This window comes from Anas platyrhynchos, chromosome 11, assembly GCF_047663525.1.
Source record: "Anas platyrhynchos isolate ZD024472 breed Pekin duck chromosome 11, IASCAAS_PekinDuck_T2T, whole genome shotgun sequence".
In the NCBI taxonomy this organism is placed as follows: domain Eukaryota; kingdom Metazoa; phylum Chordata; class Aves; order Anseriformes; family Anatidae; genus Anas; species Anas platyrhynchos.
In genome coordinates this window covers 15,746,241-15,768,388 of record NC_092597.1, presented here as the reverse complement: position 1 = coordinate 15,768,388, position 22,148 = coordinate 15,746,241, and the positions used below count along the sequence as shown (strand labels likewise).

The 22,148-nt window shown below is 41.5% G+C and overlaps 2 long non-coding RNA genes across 2 annotated transcripts; one reads left to right on the top strand and one right to left on the bottom strand.

Annotated features, from left to right (window-relative positions):
• The first annotated feature begins 1,202 nt into the window (after nucleotides 1–1,202).
• LOC119718035 (uncharacterized) lies at nucleotides 1,203–5,068 on the top strand. Its single transcript, XR_005268643.2, has 3 exons — nucleotides 1,203–1,686; nucleotides 2,373–2,510; nucleotides 4,931–5,068. It is a non-coding gene; the product is annotated as an uncharacterized lncRNA (long non-coding RNA).
• Nucleotides 5,069–5,835: 767 nt separating this feature from the next.
• On the bottom strand, nucleotides 5,836–17,005 carry LOC101804048 (uncharacterized). Its single transcript, XR_003499790.3, has 3 exons — nucleotides 16,736–17,005; nucleotides 15,639–15,729; nucleotides 5,836–12,081 (listed from the first exon to the last, which is right to left on the bottom strand). It is a non-coding gene; the product is annotated as an uncharacterized lncRNA (long non-coding RNA).
• Nucleotides 17,006–22,148: the final 5,143 nt, after the last annotated feature.

The following is a 22,148-nucleotide window of genomic DNA, read 5'->3' as shown; positions in this document are numbered from 1 at the left end:
AAGACTTCCCCTCAGGAGTGAACTCGGCCTAAGGCCCATACCAGAGCATGTACTTACATATAGTTAATATGCATGGTATGTGAGCCTGGACTCAAGAGCAGTCTTGGACCTTTGTTTGCCTGTGAGAAGACGTATCCTTTATGATTTGGTAGGGGAGAGAGAGAAAACCTCCCCTGGTAATTCTGCAGTAATGTAAACCCTACATGAAGAAACATCATCTAACTTTGGAATTCCCCTGTGGGTAGTCTGGGCATTTATCTTTATCTGAAGCATCAAGAGCTGTCCATTGGCAAAGGCAGGACACACAAATTCCCAGAGTAATAATCTGATACAGCACAGAAAAACCTACATCCTTGGAGCAGATTGTGGGAAAGCATCAAGATTTTGGTTATGCTGCCAAAGCAAACAAGATGTTTCAAGCCCCATCATCTGCTCTCCAGTTCACACCCTTCCAGTGCTATCTTTCTCAGATGCCATGCCACACTGGTTAGTGGCAATGGTGTTGTCATGTGTGATTCATTCCATTTTACTGGAAATTAGAAAACCACATGCTGCACTGAAGAACTGCTTATTTATGTAGTCATATCATCCCAGAGAGCACTCATCCTGCCATTATTTGTACACAAATTCTTTCATCTAGAATTTTGGAAATACTGCTCTCCACCAGAGTTCATTCAGAGGGCAGATTAATCAATAACACATTGCTCTTTCCAGTGCCCATTGAGTCCTTAATAGTTTCCAGTGCCACCCTGAAAAGCAAATGGCATTTTAAAAAAGATTATCTTTGTCATTACAGGATGTGTGGGAAGCAAAACCGAACAGATAGTAGTGGGACTGGAGTTGTGCTAGCAGGAGTCTGTCATGTATTTATTTGAGCTCTGGGCAGGTGAATTTCACCCACAAGGAAAAAAAAATAGACTACTTCTGTCTGATTTTTTATGGAGTGCCTTTATAAAGCCTTGACAAGTATTTCCTGAACAGATCACAATGCTACATTTACCACAGTGATTAATGCTCAGTATGAGTGATGAACTGGCATATACAGGACAACAAAGCAAATGCTAAGAGTTGTCAACAGTGCATTCTTTCTTTGGAATAAGCATTACGAGATAAAAACATCCATAGATTTAAATAATATTTTCTGGTGACAACAGCTCAAGCTGGCTAAACTCTGCTTTGAGTTCCAAAGCACAGGTCTGGCATTGTGTGTGTTTCAAAGAACTTCGTTTCCTAGCTGAGTTTTTCTAGCCTTCATAAAGTTAGTGTTACTAAAGCAGCCGCACTAGGATCAAAAGTTAGGTTTGACTGTGTGTTGACAGGCAAAGTCTGACCTCTACAAATTCCTAAACTAAGAGATTGCATTACTGTCTACAGATACAGATAAATCCAGTCTTATCTTTAGATGAAGAAACTATTAAGAAGATTCAGGCACCACACATTTATGAAGAAATAAAAAGAAATGTGAAACATTCTTTTTTTAAAGGTTAGCATAGTTTAAGCATTCCTGAAAATATTTATTGTCATAACAGACTAGACCTACTAAAATGTTCTAGTCTAGGTTTTGGTCTTTGACATCCTCAGGAATCCTGTTGACTTCAGCTGGATCACTTGGCTGTTGTGGAAAGCAGAATTTAGCAAGGCAGAAGAAAAGACACAAAAAAGCAGTTCAAGACCATTTGGAAAAAAGTAAGAACTTTGCTTTCAATGTTACTGAGTATCTTTTAGGACCCAAATTAGAGTTCTGTTATATTTTAAAGCATTGCTTTCAAGCTTGCTGGAAGTGTCAGACAATTTGAATAGATCTCCATTTTAATTTCCAATCTAGCGATATGGAACAGCTGCCATAACTTTGTGCAACGTGGCAAATTCAACATCCTCATTCCTCAAATGACAATCACTGAGAAGGGACTCTGAAAAAGGCATATTATGCTTCCACTTTTACTGCCTTTTAGTAACTCTCAATCAAAATTATACTTTGGATAATGAACCCAAACCCTCAGTTGTACTTTTAACTTGCACTGTCTCCAACGGGAAGCAAAGGTGTTCGGTCAAAGCTGATGAGGTTGCTCTCAAGAGGGTGAACAGAATCCAGAAGAGCACTTTGGGGTTCTGATGATGAAAAGCATTAGTGTTACCCCCACTCTGAGATTATGTAGACAAGAACAAAGACAGCTCAGCCATATTCAAGGAAAATTATAGGGAGCAAAGGGAGTGTGCATGAAATGAAGCACATTTATGAGGGCAACCCTATTTCACATCTAGTTTGAGAAGGAATTTTTTTTTTTTTTTTTTAAGAGTTCTGTAATGATGATGAGTTGGTCCTGTTACAGGAATAACGTCCTATCTAGCTCACACTTTGTATTCATTCACAGATTATATATCGTGTGCACTTAGAGAAAGCTACCTCCCACTCTTCTCCTCAATTCTGAATAGACATCTCAGAGGAGTGTTGAGACCTAGCACCACCCAGCACGATGTTACCAGTGCACTAAGAACACCACCCAGCAAAGGTACGGTTGCTCCAGGATGGACTATTTGTTTCTATACAAACAAAGCACAAAACAACCAGCATCACTGATTTCATTTGCTTAGTTAATATCTCTGTTCTCATTTCTGTAACCCTTCTCTGCTACTGAGTTCATGGTTTCTTTCCTTCCACATGATACCACAAGCTTCCATCCCTGAGATTCTTCCCTTCGGTAGTATACACTTCTCAAGAAATTCTATCTCCTAGCATGAAACCCACTCTCACTCATCTATTTTCTGTCATCAGTATACTGACAGGCACCTTTATGTATTGGTGGGGACACATATCAGCATAGCACCAATATCTCTTACTGGAGTTTACCTCTAACAGTTACCATTTGAAACAGAAAGCTGAACAGAAATACTAAGATCAGCGTTCTTTGAATGGACTCCGGCTTTGGATGTCTAACTTGATACCATTTCCAGTCAATAAGAGTAATTTCTTAGCAAAATCAGATTCCATCCACAGCACAGTCAATTTAGGTCCCAAGGGAAGAGGTTAAGAACAATAGATAGACAGTACAGGAAGGCAAACAGGGAAGGTTAGCTACGCCTCACCTCTGTCCCGGAGCTATTAGATGGGGCTGCATGGGGGGACACAGGCCCTAAGCTCACAGGATCACCCCCAACACATATTTATATCACATTGCATTTTATTTCTTAAATGGGAAACACAAGCATTGCTTTCTGACAGAAGGCATAGCCCTTCTGGTCGATGCTTATTCTGCCTTTGGGTAGGCCCCAGTACTCCTCCCTTACTTTCACTGCCATTGTAGCTTGTGGGCCTCCGTGCGCTTCACCTGCCCGGTGCCTTGTGGGCCTCGGTGCACTTCACCTGGCAATGGGTGGTTCTCCCTCAGCCTGATCGCATGCCAACAAGAGCCTGATCTGCCTGCAAAATTATAAATTGCACAGCTATTCACACTGAAAGCCCTGCAGAAGCAGCCCTCCCCCACTTCCTTCTCTGTGAGCTCGCTCCAACAGCAGGCAGACATAAGTGAAAGGAAAAACAATGAGAAAGGAAACTTGGGAGGGACAGGTTACAAGCAGAAGGAAGAAGCAAAAGGTCTGACTCTGCAGACCATATTCATGACGAAAAACATTTGCACAAATAGCCTGATAGCATTCAGTGGGAGTGCCGGGCTGAGTAAAAGTGCTGCAAGTTCAAGCAACAATTGCAGAGGCAGGAAATAAGTAGGAAAAGAAAGAAAAAGGAAGCCCCACGTGAATCAGACACCTGCACAGAGGAGAGCGATCTCACACACCCCAGGAAAAACAAATGAACCAAAACGCTAACCGCCTTTGAGTTACTGCAGAAATATTTATAGAGCCTTTCCCAAGCTCTGCCTCGCTTCCTGGCAGGCAACACCACAGAAAGAGTCCTTACCACTGGCATCCCCTTCTTCCGCCAGACAAAAACCCAGTCCCTTCCCAAAAACACAGCAAAGGCAGCAAGAGGCCAGCTGGCTGAGGAGTGCTTTGGTTGTTACCTGAGGAAGGATGAACACCCAGCCTGGGACATACTCGTAGGAGTCTCAGGAACTGCTCTCACAGGAGGATGGGCATCTCTTCCTGCATGATGAGCTGGGGAAACACCATTAATTTGGTACAGATTACTGTCAGCAAGAAGCCACCAAACCTCCCCGGTCTCTCCCAGCTGCTCGCTTTTTTGCTGTCTTTGCAAAGCACGATGAGGCGCTGAAGAGAAGTAGATGCCCAGTAAGACTGTGCTGCTCCTTTTCCAGTGAGCTCTTTCAGGAATTATCAGAACAGCTTCTGTGAAGAGAAATTCTAAACTCCTAAATCATTAAAATAATGTATTTATTTATCAAAAGCTCACCTTCTAAAATGAAACACTAGGGAGCAATGCAGTCATTCCAATGAATGCACGTATTTGAATTCTCAGGGCTTATACTAATTGGCAGTTTTCAAAATGTTTCCAGTCAGGTCTGTCCATAAACTTGAAAAAAAATCAAAATACACCTCTCTGAGATGTGCTGGTGTTTGTGAAACAGAACTATTAAATCAGTGAGATCAGGGACTGAATTCAAAGCAATGATGTTTTAAGATCATACATTAAAGATGACAGGATCTTCCTAAATCACCTCAAACATGAAACACTTGCAGTTCTAGCTTACAAAGTTATCTGAAAAACACACACTACCACCTACTGGCAATTATTCATATATGTTATTTACATACTGATAAACGGTAACAACATGTGCACATTTGGTTTGTATGAGCTTTGCTAGGACAAAGACCAGGCTTCATTCCTACATTTATGAGACTTGCATTTGAAGACAAATGTATTTCTGTGCATGTAGTTCCACAACGTGTGACCAGCTTTTATTTTCTTCCTTTCAATAGCAATAATAGATGTTTATTTAAATATTTCTCATTTAAGGGAGTCGGTTTTGCCAGTGAATCCCTTTAACATGAGGCTGGTTTTGTTGCTCAACAAGAGGAGGCTGGTATCGTGGTACTACCAGGTTTCAGACCTTGCAATTTATACTCACCATTCAGTAAACTGGGCAACGAATTCATGGAATAAATTGGTGGTATGGAAGCAGGAAGGAGAATTTGGGTAAGTGCCAATCCTAGGTACGACCTCTCTTCTGCATCAGCCACACAAAGCCTCTGAAATAGAGGGCCATGGCTGGACAGAGGAGCTAACACCAGGCGGCAATCACACACAAACACCTTTTCCTTGAGTGTTTCACTTAGACAGATGCCTTGCCTTTTGCTGTAGATCTCACCTCCTTGCCCAAGGTTCACTGCGATGGCACAGAAATACCTTGGAGCTAAAAGGGCTGCGATATATATGACAGGAAGTAATGTTAGTTAAAGGGCTACATGTGAATACCACAGACATCATCTCTGTCAAGCTTGGATGAAATGTTTTTGACCCTGCATGCTCTCTCTGGAGCCTTTTGCCTGCTGGCAAAAAACTGATTGCTGATGAAATGCTGGTGGGGATGAGTAGTAGTTTTGGACTACACAGGACTTACCACCAGTCAAAATACAAGTCTGATGCTGGGACTATGTTAACACGACCTGCAGCACAACTGTCTGAGTCCTCACCTGTGAAAAGAAATGCATCAGGAAAGCTGAGGCTGACACTACTGAGCCACTCGGGGACCCACGGTGCACCCAAACTCCATCCTGGTGCTGCAGTACAGCTGTTGCCGTTTCTTCCATGACATCACCTTCCAGAGAGGATCTTGATACATGGGTGATAACATCAGAAAGATTGGCCAGGCCTGATATAAGGGTTCATTGAAGGCTAAAGACTGGTATTGTTAAGAATCAGCCCTGCAGTTCTACAGGGAGCACCTGCCCAACGTGGCACGGAGTTAAACTGAAGACATTGGGTATTCAACAATCAGACCAGCAGCAGCAGAAACTGATTGCCAGGCTCTGCACCCCTGCAGAAAAACAACCTCTTCACTGCTTTATAAATAAAACATTCTATCCAACAATGTCATTTAAAATAAATAAATAAACAAATTAAAGGAAAAAAAACAACTTTGATGTATTTATAATTAATCAAATTTATAGTTCCATTGTATAATTTTTTACGTAGTAGATTTTCAAAATATATATTTTTCTTGTTACTTATATATTAATTAAACACAAGGTTTCCTGCTGGCAAGTACCAGACTAGCTCAAGACAGATCTTCAGATATGCTATGCTAATGCCTGACACACAGGAGCAGACACTTTTCGCTCTCTTCAATATGTGCATTACAAGTAGTATTTTAATTGGGCTCTCAATTCAGAAGGCTGGAATGAGCTTGTGAGTCATTTTTACAAGTTGACTCACATGCTGCAAAAATTAAGAATTTGATGCAGGGGGAAAAAAAAAAAAAAAAAAAAAAAGGTAGAGGGTGGATTTCTGCACATCACTGTCGCTGGGGAAAAGGGTGGGTTTGTCCCTAGTAGCCAGCTGCAGCAGCAGGGTGGGTTCAGTAAGTCCATTACTTAGATGAGGCTTTTTCTTTTTTTTTTTTTCTTTTTTTTTTTTTGGACCGTAACTGTTAAAGAAAGGATGCTTTTATGCTTTTGGGAGGCTTTTGTTTCATGAGAGCTCTGATTAAGAGATTATATAAAGTACAAAAAATGTTGAGCTTCTTTCCCCTTCTGAAGATGGACCAATCCTAGCATCCCAGGATGCCGCATTTCTCTGCATTTCAATCATGATTCCATTTCCAGACTAGTTAGCACACCAACAACAGGGAGAGGGATATTCCTCTCCCTTAGGTGCCAGCCCTGCAGACTCAAGCTCAAACCGAAGACAGATTAAGCACTTTTCTCCCCACACATCACCAGTTGAGGAAACATCCCACAGCTCCCACTATACCCGTGTGAAAACCCCATTGTCCTTCTATTGTACTGTCTGCATTGTTCGTGCAACCTCAGAGCCTCAAACCATTTGCATGGGTGCAAGGGATGGGAACTCAGTCAAAACAAAGCAAGTGGAATCAAACCTATCCTTCTCTTTTTGCTGTGTCAGCTTCAAACTGTGGTTAAAAAAAAAAAAAAAAACAAAACAAAAAAAAAAAAAACACATTTACTTACTGAAGCAAATAAGTATGAATTGCAATACCCCAAAACTGCAGGTATGCTGAGTAAAAGGCTTTTCTGAGCCGTCACTTTTCCTGGAATGACCATATTTTAACATTTTTCTTTCCGTATCCTTAGAAGAATCCATACAATACACAAATGAAAGGCAGATTCACAGAAGGCAGAAAATGCCAGGGTGTTTTTCATTGTCCCGAGGACAAATGCCAGAGCCCTTCTGGGACATTCAGAACATCTCGTCACTGTATCTTATTCAAGGGAAAAAACATTTGTCAACAAAGTAATCACCGCACAGATTCAGAAACAACTGCAAATAAAAAGCCAATACAAACGTGCAGATGAGGTTCCAGGCAGCAGCTAGCCACAAGAAGAACAAATGCCATCCACAACGCCTGGCATTTGGGCCCATGCATTTTTCACTGAAGTCAAAAGCAGAGGGGGAATAATGCAAAGTGATCTTCAAACAAATTTTTAGATCAATCAATATGACTATGGAAAGATGGGCATGAACCAAACCTGGATCCAAACCCTACTTCTATAAGCCAACACCAGCAGCAGAATTGGGTATGGACAGAACAACTGAGTATGCTGCCACAAAATTAGCAGCAGTAAAAGCCCCACTGCTTCATACTTAAACATTGAATAATAGCAGACAATTTGATGCTTAGCTCCTGGCTGAAAGCAGCCTTCCTTTTTGATTAGAAGCACACAACACCAAGGGAAATAATCCCATGACTAATGCTCGTAGTGGCCAGGATTCATCACCATTTGAAAAGTGAAGCATCTGCCCCCTGTGTGGGCTCAACTCTCACTTTTTTTCTCCAACTCAGTCTGTGGACTGAGAGACGTTGTCTAGCCTTCCTCTTGAAAAACGAAAGCCCTCTCCTGGGTCAACACAAGTACACTTTCCTCAAGTACAAAGCCACAAAGGAGAACCCTCTGCAAAGGACTTCCCTCAGTGATGAGGCTCCACAGTTGCTTCATTTTCTAAACTTCATTTCAGGATGTGCATGCAAATGGCAAAAGGACTTTGATCATTTTGGTTCTGCACTGCATTTACTTCTCAGTTGGTGAAAAAATTGAATGCCACATAGGAAAAAGAGGGCATTTCAAAACACTAGCGTGTGCCATGTTAAGTATACAACAGAGTTAGACTCCAGTTTCATCAACATGGAACATGGAAGAATTTCAGCTTAGCTCTAGCCGAAATCAACCTGAAGCAGTCAGAAATCATAATTGCTTCCTTAAAGACACCACTTGTATAAAATTAAATGCATTTCTCCAAAAGCTTCACTAACATAGCAACTGATTGGCCCTTGAGGATTCCTATAGATACTTGTCATTCAGCATGAAATCAGGTCAGCAGCTAAAATTAAACACCCACCTCTACCCTGCACCGCATGTGGAGTCATCGCTTTTAGTATCGCTCAGCCTCTGCCTCCCCGAATGGGTTCATTCTTACCACGAGCTTAAAGGATGTCTTATCAAGGAGCACTGATGGATGCAGTCATTCCTGTTCTGAGATGAAACTGTTGGGAATCAGACTGGCAGTCCCTTTGACTCCATCTGCATTGATTAGCTCTCGGGCAGCCTGCCAAGGCAGTGTGCTGCCTCTTACCCTAGCCACTGTTAATCTGCCTGAGCGAGGCCTGCAAGCCCTACATAAACTGCAATTTCTCTTCATTAGCGTGATTCTGCCTGCATGAATCTGATAACATATGGGATATTATCATAAAACAGCCTATTTCACCAATTCATTTTCTCTTTATGAAGATTATGAATGTACTGCAAGTGCATCGGGCAGGATAAAACAGAAGATTCTGCTGTACTGTTTATCTTTGATTTTGTTTCTAAAATGCAGATAGCCTTCCTTTTAAGTTCACATTTCCCAATAACCCTCTGTTAATATATTGTAAAAACTGCTGACTCTCTCCCCCTGATTTCCTCCGGTTCATTGTGGGTCTGATCCACAATACAAGTCACTTGCCTAGATTGAGACCTTAATGATCAACAGAGCTAGCAGATGCCGCACAATGGAAAAAATGAGGTACGGTAACTGTTTAGTCAACCCTAATCACTGCCACAGTCTGACTAAGCATGAACATGAAACATGATCACAGTTTGATGACGGATTATGTAATTCCAAACATGTGCTTCATACCCCCTCGCTTCCTGCCTGTTTCAGATAATACAAGTCTGCTGGAGTGGGCAGCTCCTGCACGGCTGAATGAGCGCTTTGTCTGCAAACGTGGATGCAGGTAGACACCTACCTACATCTGAGATTTATTAATTAGCACATGTCCCTGTTGAACGAAGTCTGCATGCCCTCTGCTGGTACATGCATGCATTCCCGAGAACATCAACACTGAAACTGAATTAGTGAAATATCTTAAGGCTGTTCCCTTAACATACACAACTGCTGCTGCAAGCTCCTTGGACAATGTATGCATGCTTGCCCTGGCATTCTTCCAAGTACAATATAGAATAAAATGCAATTAATCACCCGTTAGTTCTAAATCTCACAGCTGCTTTGTGCTTATAACTGTTGTTTTCATGTCCCTGCTCTGAAGGCATTTTCTGCTGAAATGTACCATTGCAGAGTGCAATATCTCTTTCAGAGATTTTGAACGCACTCACCCTTTAAGGAGCTGTAGTAAGGGGATGTTGCACAGGACAGACACAGAAGCCTCCAACAACCATAGACTCTTGTTCTCTGCTGCTCCCAAGGAAAAAAAAAAAAAAAGTCTTCAGCTTTCCAAGATTAATCCATTATCAAAAGCTACACTAACTCATGGCTAATCTGTATCAATTACTGAGCACAGACACATGAGGTAGAGGTCATTTTAATAAGCAGTTCACTCCTTAAATTACTTTTCCTGCCAAATAAAGTCAAGATTGCTAGGGATCATAACTAAGGGATCATTAGCTTAACCCATCTGACAGCCTTTTCTGCAGACCCTTCTAACTATTTACACTGTCAAACAGCGGCAACACCAGATCCTAGAAGAATATGCAACAGCTCTTTTTAATAAGGAAAAATACAATGTAGTGCAAGCTACAGGACAGACAGAGTGACAGGGGCATCCCATGAAGATAAATATGCCCACAGCCCAACAGCTGCTGCCAGTGCCCAGCAAGAAGCTGACAGCTCCCCGCAGCTGGATGGTTCTCAGGGGGAAGGGGAAATGCCCAAGTATCACTCACATATGGCAGAAGAATAGAAGAAAAAACACCTTGCCGTGCCCTAGACTGTGACAAATCCCACCAACGCCCCTCAGAAAAAGAATACTTTCACCCCTCACTAATGACATTTAAAACAGTAACTGTAACAAAAAGGAAATAGCTGAGTGCAAGTGCTCCATGCCTTGGGAAGCGTGTCGGTGTACACTGATCTGCTCCTGGCAGGCACACACCATCACTGGCACAGGTGAGAGCGCATCAAAAGGGTTAACCACTACACATCAAAGAGAAGGCGCAGGCATTGGTGTAATTGAAAATTGGCTGGCCCAGGGCATATTAAAAGCTGTATGAATTTTAAACGCTACTCATCTACAAGACTCAGTTCAGAGTGCTGATGTACTGACCTATGCCAGCAAGGTTTGCTTGCAAGAGGAAGTTATTGCTTAGATGCATATCAAGGACTCCTCGCTATTCTTTCCGTTGCTTTCAAACTGAGCAAAAGCTGTTGCATCAGCAGGCGAGTACAAACCGGAGTCTAACCGCTGCAGAAGACAGAAATGTCAAGCAGCCTTTCAAGAATAGAAATCAGTTACATTCAGTCCTGCCTGGATGAAAGCGTAGGACAAAATGACCTAGAGTGGTTGTCTTCTCTAAATTTGTACAATTCTACTTCAATATTAAACTTCATTCTCACTGTGGCCTTATCCTGACTAGAAGAGGTCACATCCAAGCACGTTAGCAAACAGCATTAGACACAATGTTATGCCCAATTACAGCTATTTCAGCTCTGTTGAAGTATTGTGATCTACCCTGGAGAAGGGAGGGGAGCCAAGAGAACGATGTAGCCAAGTATTTTTCAGAAGTGCTAAAAAGCATGAGTTTCAAAGCAGAACCTGGCTGGAAGGGAATTCACTTACCCTCAAGTGCTAATGTATTTTGCAACATGACCAATTGTACAGAACACAGCAAGTGTCTGCACTGTGACAGCAAAGAGGGGCACTCTACAGCACCATTCTGGGTAAACTGGATGTGTAGGTGAGCAGCGCATGGGGCCTGGCCAAACTGTGCAGAGAGGGCTTCCTGTGACAGACAGACACACACAGTTATTTTTTCCAATTCCAGGTACAAGCTTATGCGTATGGTGTACTGGAGACACTTCTCAGTAGCAAACATCTATCCCTTCATGCTCAAATTATTTCCCTACAGCTACTCTTGCTGACTGCTGCTGTCTCTGTTACAGGTGTGTGACTACCAGTGCTAGCCGTTCCCCCAACTGCTACACAGGAATTAGCAAAGAGCAACAACACAAATTGCTCAAACCGCTCATCTAAGTCTAAAACATTCATTCTGGTCATACATCCTCTTTTAGTTTTACAAGTATTTGGTTGGATTAAGAGGAGATTAGAACATTTCCCTTTCCTTCTGTTCAGAAGATACAAAGGAAACACAAGAGCCAGAAGACTGTAAGAACAGAGCATATTTTAAGACAATGACGTGGCTTGGAAAAGTCAGCAAAGCAAAATCAGTTCATACTCACTTTATTGTCCTATATGTATGTTTATATATACATATAAACGTTTGGCCTCCATCAGAAACAAGATGCTGGCGCAGGCAGACCTCTGGTCTGTCCCAGTACAGCTGTGCTGGTGGAACAGGAGGGATGAGCGAGCAGTTGGCTCTGACCAGTTTCAGTCTGAAAGTTGCCTTCCCCACTGGGTGGTGGAAGCATAGCTGTCAGACCAGGCGTCTGAACCAACCAGGTCAGCTTACGGAGTCAAGCATGAACTTTCCCATCTGTGCAGGATAAAAAAAGTGTTAGGTGGGTTTCGTGATTTCCTCCTACCATACATGAAGCTGGGTGCAAAGGAAGAAGGGAAAGAAATAGCAGCTTTAGAAAGATGAGGTTAAATAATAAGTATCAGAAACATTATTACAACTTCGAGCCGGTGAGGACATTAGTCAAGATCTTCAAAGAATAAGACCTCGAGGTGCAGTGATACAGAAGACTGGAGGGGGCACAGTGGGAGTTTCTGGGCCATCTCAGCTCCTCATTACTAATGCTCTATTCTGCTTTGCAATGAGTGAACGGTAAGAACTTGGCTAATAGAAATAGCCATGCTTCAATTTAAAAGCAGAAAGATATTTATCACTTTTCTGGATCCAGTTAGCGTCTGGGTATTTGACTCTTAAGATTAATGTTAATAAGGTTGCCTGCCAGGTCTGTCTTCGTTTCTCCTACATGTCCTGATCAAGAAACAAGCAGTTATATAAGATTGGATTTTATTCTTTTAGTCAAAACAAGTATAGAAAAAAATCTTCATTTCCTGTGAACAGATCTGACTCTCCTAATGTCTTCTCAAGCCTTAATCCTAAGCTTGCAATGCACTTGGCACTTGTTACTGCATGTACCCTCACTACTAACAACTGACAGCCACCACAATGTTCACTGCAGAATCAAATGAAGTAAAACTTTTCTCTTGTTGGTATTTCAAAGGAGGAAGTAGACTATTTCAAGGTTTTAAGAGCAATTCCTGTACTCAGACAGATCTTAAACTTTAAGAGGACTGAGGGTAAGCATTAACAGTGACCCATTGATAAATCTAGAGAATGAAGTCCTGTTTCCATTCAAACAGCAGATAGCCTGCACAGTACAAGTTCTCCCGCTTCCACCTCGATCCTGCTCTGATGTCATGTCTAGGACTGAGAAAGTTGCTTAGTCTCCACATCCATTCAATCATACTATTCTTGGAATTAGATTCGTGCCTTCAGGCCTCAACCAATTCAAGATTCAGTTGTATGAAGCATTCATAATGTGAGACAGTCCCTGCCCCAAAGAGCTTACCATATTAATAGCACTTTCTGAAAGCAAGAAGTCAGGCTTTGCATTTCTGTATCAGACCATCCACGAGGGTGCTAATTATTGCCAGGATAACTACAGTTTCATGATGTGAAAAATCTTGTCTATTGGGAATCAAATCTCATATCCAGCAAAGCATCCATCAGAGGATGGTGACTATTTTTAGGCTACTTCTGACCTTTCCGAGAGTAAGGACTGTTCAAAAAGATGATTAAACTACTAAGTAAATTATGCAGAGATCTGAATAGTCTGAAGAAAATGTAACTTCATTTAGTCTTGCATAATGCCTTTGGTAACACGGTTAGATTCTTCTGGCCCTCAACAGTCAAATTTTCCACTGTTAGGGATGGGATGTAAATTGGGCTGATTATTGAGTAATAGAGAAGGCTTTCTTATTTGTGCAAACTTCTTAACCTTCAGGAGAACAAAGATTAATCAACAACATGGAAGAAGCTGTTGTCATAAGATCCAGTCATAAGATCTGTAGGGACTCCTGCAGAGGCTGCAATCTTTAAAACTGTTTGGAATGAAATCTGAGAGATGGGAGTCCATAGAGAAGAAGTTTTCAAAATAAAGTCCAACATAGTTATTAATAATGGAATAAAGTAGGTTCTACCAGAAACCTGGAATGCAAAGACCAGTTCCAGTGCATGAAACAAATATTGTGAGGTAGGAAGAAACACAGACAAGACCACTTGCTTACAAGTTTGGTATTTAAAACAGCCAACTGGCTTTCAGAGAAAAAGCTCCTCATTCTCAAATCATTCCCAGTGTACCTTTAGACTTCTCTTCCTTTAGGATGTTTTTGTGTTGCCATGGAAGTGTTACCTGTACCTTAAAGCAAAGTTCCTAAGTGACACATGGCTGCGCAGCACAGGCAAGCATGCACAGGTAGGTGCAGTCTATGTGGTTCCAAGAAACTGGGGACAAAATTTTCAAAACTCTGAGTTTGTTGAGCTCAACCTACACAGTAGCAAAATTTCCTTTCTTTTAAAGGGAGCAGATCTACACAGATATTGCATAAGGTCTTTAAAAGGATGCTTGGTAGTATTCAAAAAAGGGGTGGGCTACAATGTTCATCACATGCTGTGTCAGCCTACAGCCAAACTGATCTGCTTGTGACAGTTGCATTCGAAGAAATCTTAGCAAACACTCCTAATTAAAGATGGACCAGCAATCATCTGAAATTCCTTAACTAGGACAGAAGCCTCTTCTCCAGGCTTGTCACATAAGGCAGCCTGACAGAGGGTGGGCTCAGTTTGTCACATCACTTTTCTCTGAGCTGCTAGGTGTATTTCTTTTTGGCTTATGATTAGGTGCCTACTACTACCTGTGAGTTAGCATAGCATCGATCAAATTGAGGAGCTGGCAAGGACCAAGTTATGCTCACATTAGCTAATGCCTCCCTAACTCCCTACAAAAACACTACTTACCTAGTAGGAATAGAAGTCTGGGTATTGAAACACTGGAGGCTTGCTGTCAGATCAGACAATGGAGAAAGGGATCTCACAGACAGTGGGAACAGTCATAAATGAAGGAGCTGAGCTTAGAAGGATTAGCTTAGAGAGAAGGAAACCTAGGGAAAGCTGGAAGCAGTTGGCTTGTGCAGCTGACTGAAGAGCAAGTTCCTGCTGGGGAACTAGAGGAAACAATCATAGGGCTAAAAAGCTGGGCTGGAAGCATGGGAGACTGCGCTCCATCTGGTTGTGCTGCGATAGGATCAGGTAGGTCCAGGCCTACACATTGTCTGAAAGCAGCAGGAGCAGATGAGCCAAAGCCCAATGATCCTGTTTTCTCAGCTACCCCTAATAAAAATGAACGTGGCACAGGAAAGGATGCTGAAGGCAAGCAGGAGCTCTGCATGGAATGTTTTTCTGAGTTTTCCACGGGTTGTCAGCAGCTCTTTATGCACTTCAGGGCAGCCAAAATGAAAAAAAAAAAAAAAAAAAAAAGAGGGAAACCCAAAACCACAGGCCAAACTGAAGGCAAAGGAGTGAGGGTTGAGCACAACAGTCTGCAAAGGCTGCATCTCAGTAGCTGGATATCCCCATGACTTGCTTTTGCAGGATGCAGTGGCTGGGGACATGAAGGTGCATGAGGAGGAAGGGAAGCAGAACCCAGGCACCATGCCAACCCAGATAACCAAGGGGACCAGAAGAAGGAAGCCACAAAGCTCTGCAGTAAACACAGGCATTAGGAGAGGAGTAGAAGAACCAGTCAGATGAAGTAACTGACCCAAAACTCTCTTCTCAAAAGTCAGAAAAGATTTGGCTTTTAAAAATATCAAGTGCTCTCCCCTCCACCTACTTCCTATAGATTTTTTTTTTAAACACTTTCTGGTTTTGGCTGGGATTGGATAGGAAGGTGCCAGAATGCTGGTAGGAAATCTGCCTGTTCTCACAGTGTTTCTGGCCCAACCAGGAGTAGGAGGGAGCTGGACTCTCAAGTGAGAGTCTGTTTCCATTTAATTTCCAGGACAGTTTTGCAGACTTACAGGGTCAGGCTAAGGTGCCAGACTTCTGGGTGCTTCTGAAAAAAAACTGAGCCCTTGGAAATTTGTTCCTTCTCAGCTGTCAGGAGAAATGCTGTAAACACAAAGGGAAGAGAGTTGAGGAAACAATGGTGTCACTGGTAGGTTATTGACATCCCATTATGAAATGTGGAGGGTTAGAGCCTCCCATGCCATGTTCTTTATCAAATCACTCTTTCTTTCCAAGATCAGGTCTGTTTCATAACAGAAAACTGCAGGAGGTTATTTGAAGCATTAAGTCAGGGATAGCTCCTGGCTGGGTTGCACTGTGCCAACCAGACAGCAAATACAAATGATTTCATTAACCTCTTAGTGTTTCTTCCAGCTCTGTATTTTACACCTTAAAAAAATATCGAGGAAATATTTGTCATAGTGAGTTGGGTGATGGAGGTAACATCTGGTTAAAATAGGAGATCCTAGAGGGTTTTGCTAGGTGATGGACTTTTGTGGGCTACTCACTTATTTGCTCTAATTCCCTGAGAGTTGTTTTGGGGAGGCCAGAGAAGAAAACTGCTCAGAGGCTGGTGATTGAAAGGCAGGAGAATCCTCCCCAAGAACAAGCAGAAATAAAAGCAAAGCCTTCTGGGAATCATCCGTGTGGGTGTAACTTGCTAGAGGTTTAGGGTTTTTTCCCCTCCTCCCAAGGCAGCAGAGCATGCCTTTGTATCCTTCTGACTTTCAGCTCCTGTGATTGCATGACTCTTTCTGTGTAACTCTTCTCCACAGAGCAGCCCTGACAGGAGCTTAGAGAACTCTGTGATTACTCTAAGTGTCAGTAAAGTGAATGGGGAAACTCTGCTGAACCTGTCCCTCAAGGGGTTTGTGAAATCAGTAAAAGAATTTGTCTAGCTTTTCTTTAGCACTTCCCTGGGGTTAAATACTCAACCCTTTTGAATATATTTATTTTCTTTCAGCATATCAAAGAAACCACCCATTTAATTTTTTTTTTCTTTAAAAAACTCAGTCCACCCATAATCAAAGTCAAATCAGATTTTCTAGAATTTAGGAGAACGAAGAAGCAAGGATTCATATTCTAGATTATGAAGAAAAATTCACCTTACCTCTAGATGCAATCCAGATCTTTATTATTTTCAAATTTTTATTCTTCTAAAGGAAGAAAGTTACTTCAGCTCATGTCTCTCTGTGCTGCCAGCACCACTTTCACACAGTCCAAAAGAAGCAACACCTATCCCTTTCTCTGTTTGTGTAACTGGCATGTCCAAAGCAGAATGACTGCAGCAACAAGTCCCATACCAGGCACAGAGCTAGCAAAAGAAAAACAGGATATAAAAGCAGCTGCTTGACTTAAGGTAAGCGATGGTAACACATGACTCATGAAAAATGAATGTAACTCCAAAACACTTCTGAGCAAACAAACCCAGAATGAGCATATTTTATAAGAGCTCACATTGAGTTTATCAAAAGACAGCAGGTAGGAACGGAATTTGTCCTTCATAATATTGTATCTGGAGTGCATTTAAGAAACAAATATCACTCTTTAAGCATCTGATTCCAGAAGAATTATGAATTTCTGAATCTACTTGCATGTTTCAAAGAATTTCTAAGGTTTAAGAAGTCCTTGTACAGGAGAAACTTGTTTGTAGGTGTGATCAAGCCTAACAGATGTTGACATTTATACATGCTTTTCTCCCAAAATGTACATTTTGCTGTTTATTTAGGAATTCTGTTCCCCCACTCCACACACATATATATATTTTTAAGTGAAATTTTAGATTATAGGCAAAACTGGCATGAAAAACCTTCTGTGGTCCGCCAGGTCTTAGGATGTCTCTCTGTAGAAATCTCCTTTCTGAAAGATTTTGGCAATTCTAGCAAGAACGGGCATGCGAATGCACGGATCTGTCAGGGAGGTGTCCTTAAGATATTCAAAACCTGACCACAGCTGGTCCTGGGCAACCTGCTCTGGGTGTCCCTGGTTGAGCAGGGGAGTGGACAAGATGACCTCCAGGTCTCTTCCAACCTTAACCATTTTGTGATTCTGTGGGTATGGACTGGGGCAATGGGTGCTGGAGAAAAGCAGAAGTGAAGACATGCATTTTATCCACATCGGAAAATTTTCACACTCTCCTGTACATGTTTACCTCTGCACAATCCCATACCTTATCTCTCTGCTCTTCATCCCCTATCCTCTCTACAGTGTTTTGTGGATGAACACTGAAGACATTTTTGCAACAAATCACCTTCCCATATAATTCAAAAAAGGAGTTTTTGTGCAGGGCACTAGAAGAAAAAACAGTTGGAGTGTTGTCAGTCAATATATTTTGGAGATACTCATGGAGAAACTGTCAGGAAGCATACACTGAAAAGCTAGCAATGTAAGGGCAGCTTAAAATATAAACGATTGTATTGCTATCCCAAACTTGGACTTGTCTTCCTAGATGATATGCCACATTTAAAATACTTTTGAAGAATCTAGAGAAGATGTGAAAAACAGGCTCACCATGAGAGACAAGGTGCAACATTAGCTGTGAATCAGCTTACAAGATTTCCAGTTGCCAGCTATGCCACAGCATGTTTCCAAACCTGCTTTAAATAATACAAAAAATAACAATAATAATAACAAACCTAGATGTTCTATTGAAAATTAACAAGCATTGCTCATATGCCTGCTTTATCTATAAAATGTTTAGAGTCATTAACAAAGAAACAGTGAAGACTAAATATTAGTAAATGGTACAGGTAATGAAAACCTGGGGTATTAATGTTCAAAACTGCACAGACCATAGTAAACAAGGGCCCAAATGAATATACTAAAAAAAAAAAATCACCATAAAAGACATTTAATTTTCATATTCTGAGCTCAATAACTATCGGGAATTAATTTCCAGACATGTTAGTTACGGTTGTTACACACCTGAATGCTAAAAGAAGGTCCAGGTCTGGAAGAGAAACCAGGGATGAACAGCCAATGCTCACTTTTGGGGAGAAGGGCGACTACACCATATGATGTATAAAAATACACGACCTATTTGATGTTATATGCTGTCAGATAATTATCAGAATTGCACAGCTGACTTAATGTTAGAATTATTTGGTTGTGTTTAACTATTAGAGGTTTTTATGTTGGCAGAAATATTTAAGGCCTCCATAGGTACAGTTTTAAGTCAGAAGCAGTAACTGTAAATTAACATTCTGAATGTTATTTGGTCACCTCATAAATTCCTTAGGACTGGATACTCTCTTCAGTGCACTCAGCCTTGACCTAATGACTACCCTCTAGTGATCCAAGAGCAGAGTTTATGGTTGTAGGCATTGAACTTTAAGGAGCCTTTGAATAAAAGCCATAAGGCAAATGTGTAATACATCTACCAATCCACTGGAGAGCTCAACAAAAACACTAATACCTTAGCCAGACGCATAGCTTTAGGCCACTGAAGATAAAAGAAAATGCCCTAATTAATAAGCCACCCACTCCTTCCAATAATTTTAAATCGCAGACTGAATAAACATTGTGACTAGTTCAACAACAACACATACGTATCTAGGAAAGGAAGAGTTAATGGATGTAGCAGATGACGGATTCACCAGCCTTCCTAGAACACAAGGGCTGGTGGGCCCTTGACAGCAGCAGCTGCAGGCTGCTCACGGCCGGCTCCCCAGCTCAGCTGTCACACTGCGGACTGGGGAACGAGGAAGCTCTCTTGGCCTAGCAGCTGTCTCCCTTCATGGATTGCCCAGTTCATCAGACATCACTCCCCTCTCAAATCCTCTTTGCACACTTTTGTGCGGCTTCTGGTTCAAACCTGCCCTGGGGATGCAGAGATGGTCACATCCTGCACTACCTTTCCATGTTAAAAAAACAAAACAAAACAAACAGACAAAACAGAATCGTTTTATTCTGGCATTCAGGCTGGAAAATCAGGCAATCCTGCAAGCGAGCTGAACCAGCCACTTTGACGCTTTCAGAGACAGCAGTTACAATTTCATAACGAACTTCAAAATAAATAAGGTAAACGTGCCTAAGTCACAGACTGCTCTGTGAAGGGTACCACAGATAGCCATCTTCCTAAGCGTAGCTGCGCTTCCTTCAGTGGCAACAAAATACTGTGGATAAGTGCTGAGACATGTCAGTAAGTGAGCTTGTGTTCAAAAGCGAGGCTCTTATCTTTGTAATCTTCTCACTGCGATAGGAGCCGGGTAAGCAAAGCCAAGGTTAGACACTGCTCGGCTAACAATAGAAGCATGTGGTGCCTTTCAGAGCATGAATGCCAGCTTTTGACTGCAGGTGCTCTTGTGGTGGGGCCACAGGAGGAAAGCAATAACTGTCATCCTTTTCCATTCAATTTACAGTCAAAAGAGTGTTTGTAATTTAGTAGTTGACTGGCTGAAGCTCAGCCCATATGGTAGGTGTTGTTCAGCAAAGGAAAAAAAAACCCGGCAACATACAGTACTTCAACCAGAAAGAACAGGCAGTCTGTGCCTCAGCTACAAGGCGATGCTGGCCCACTTTCATTCATATTTAAATGTGCACGTTTACACTGGGGACAGGGACAGCAAGCCACATTTCCTAATACTGCAAATTATTGCTTTCCTTTAGGTCTTGTGTATTATACACAAAGAGAAAAAAAGTGAATGCAGATTTGCATCAGCGTCCCATGAGGAACGTTAAAGGTTAGAAGCAAAACCAGCTGGAAAATGCATAAAGAGCACAACACACACTATGGTTGGGTTCCTTTTTCCAGAATATTTCTCTCCCATTTACCTTCTGAACAGCAGCTCTAAAAGGCCCAGAAGTCGCTGTCTACAGCCCATAATTCTGTACACAAAGAAATGGAAACTGCATAGACCATTTTAAACACATCTATGAGATGAAATGTAATTCTGAATGAAATGTCTGGATATATGAAGACAGTCTCACTTGTCTGTCAGTAACTTGGCTGTTATTGACATTTCCTTTAAAACAGAAAAAAAAGTTTAACATGGCATATACCTCCCTTGGACTCTTATGTGGAAAAGAATTCTTTGAGCAAGTAACTTGAAGAATGACACTGAAGTGTGGGATGATGATTTCAGGTTTAGTTTTAGATCAGGGGAGTACTGTTAAATAAAATAGCTATCGAAACAGTATCGAAACAGTGCGCACCGGCTGGTTGGAAAGAACAGTCAAAAGACAAGGAAGACTGCAGGATGTTCAACAGTTCTGGGGCTTCCCATGAAAATAAGAATTAAAAAAAAATTAAAGCAAAAGAGGCAAAGAGAAAAAGAAATGCGCTGGATGGAGGAAAGGAAAAGGGGACAAACCTAATAATTTCTACAAGTGAATCTCACTTCTGTCCAGCAAAGTTTTAAAAAACATTTATAGAATCTCTGGACCTGGCACTGATACATAACTTCAAGTGAAGATATGGTTATTTCAATTGCAATTAGCTTTGTACAAAAATGCAGGGCTTATGAACTTCTGTTTTTCCTGTGCAAACTAAACCCAGAGACAGGAACTTCACAGAAATTGTATGTGTACATCACTGTACACATTGGCAGCTACTGCCAGGCAGCCTTTTTTTGTTCATTTTTCCTTTAATTTAGGACAGGACACAGATCCTATTAATAAGCCAAAAAGGACATGTCAGCTTCAAATGACGTCAATCTAAAAATGGTCAAAAGTAGCATCTATGCTCTTCCACCAGTTCCCAAACTGTCCAGCAGCATAGGTACCTTGCCATAAGGTCTTCCTAGGGACAGTTCTCTCTTCCTGTTGCATGTCAAAAGCCTTACAACAAAACAGGAAACTGAAAAAGCAGGAAAAAGACTAAAAGTTACCATATGAAAATCAGTGTGAAGACACTGGTTTGATTTGGTGGATTTTAGCACAGTTATATGAGGCATTAGACACTAAAATTGAAGACCAATAACAGAGAAAAGCGGTAATGCCCTGAAGACAAACAGGCCAGCACAGGGAAGGACCAACAGAGGAAAGAGGCTTTCTTTGCTTCAACCCAGTTACAGGCTGTGGCAGGAAAATTCAGTTCTTCAGAATCAAAAACTGGAGCTTTTCACTACTCGCAATACCCTGGATGACTACAAGAAAGTATTTACTAAAGAAACTGCTATGCACCATTCAGAATAATTTTGAAAGAACCATTTGCAAGAATGGAAAAGCACCATTTGCTCCACTGGAAAAATGCGGTGTTAAATGAGAAAAACCTGTTGGTTGGTTCACATAAGATTGGCTTTCTCTATAAATGAAGGACATTTGCTGTAAGTAAACTGATACATTTTGATTTTTTGCTATGTTTCTGAAATTTAAAAGTTGGTGATTGTGAAGAAGAGTTTATCTTTGCTGCTGTGTCTCAGGCTAATTAATAAAGCTATTTTGATCGCAAAATTAGAAGAAAACACCTAAGTTACTGGATGTTTGTGCCACATGGGTACAATGGCATATAACAGGCACGTCAGAAACATTAGGTGTGGCTATATGTATCCCAGTTTATTATCTTTAAAGTGTTGTTTTGAGCA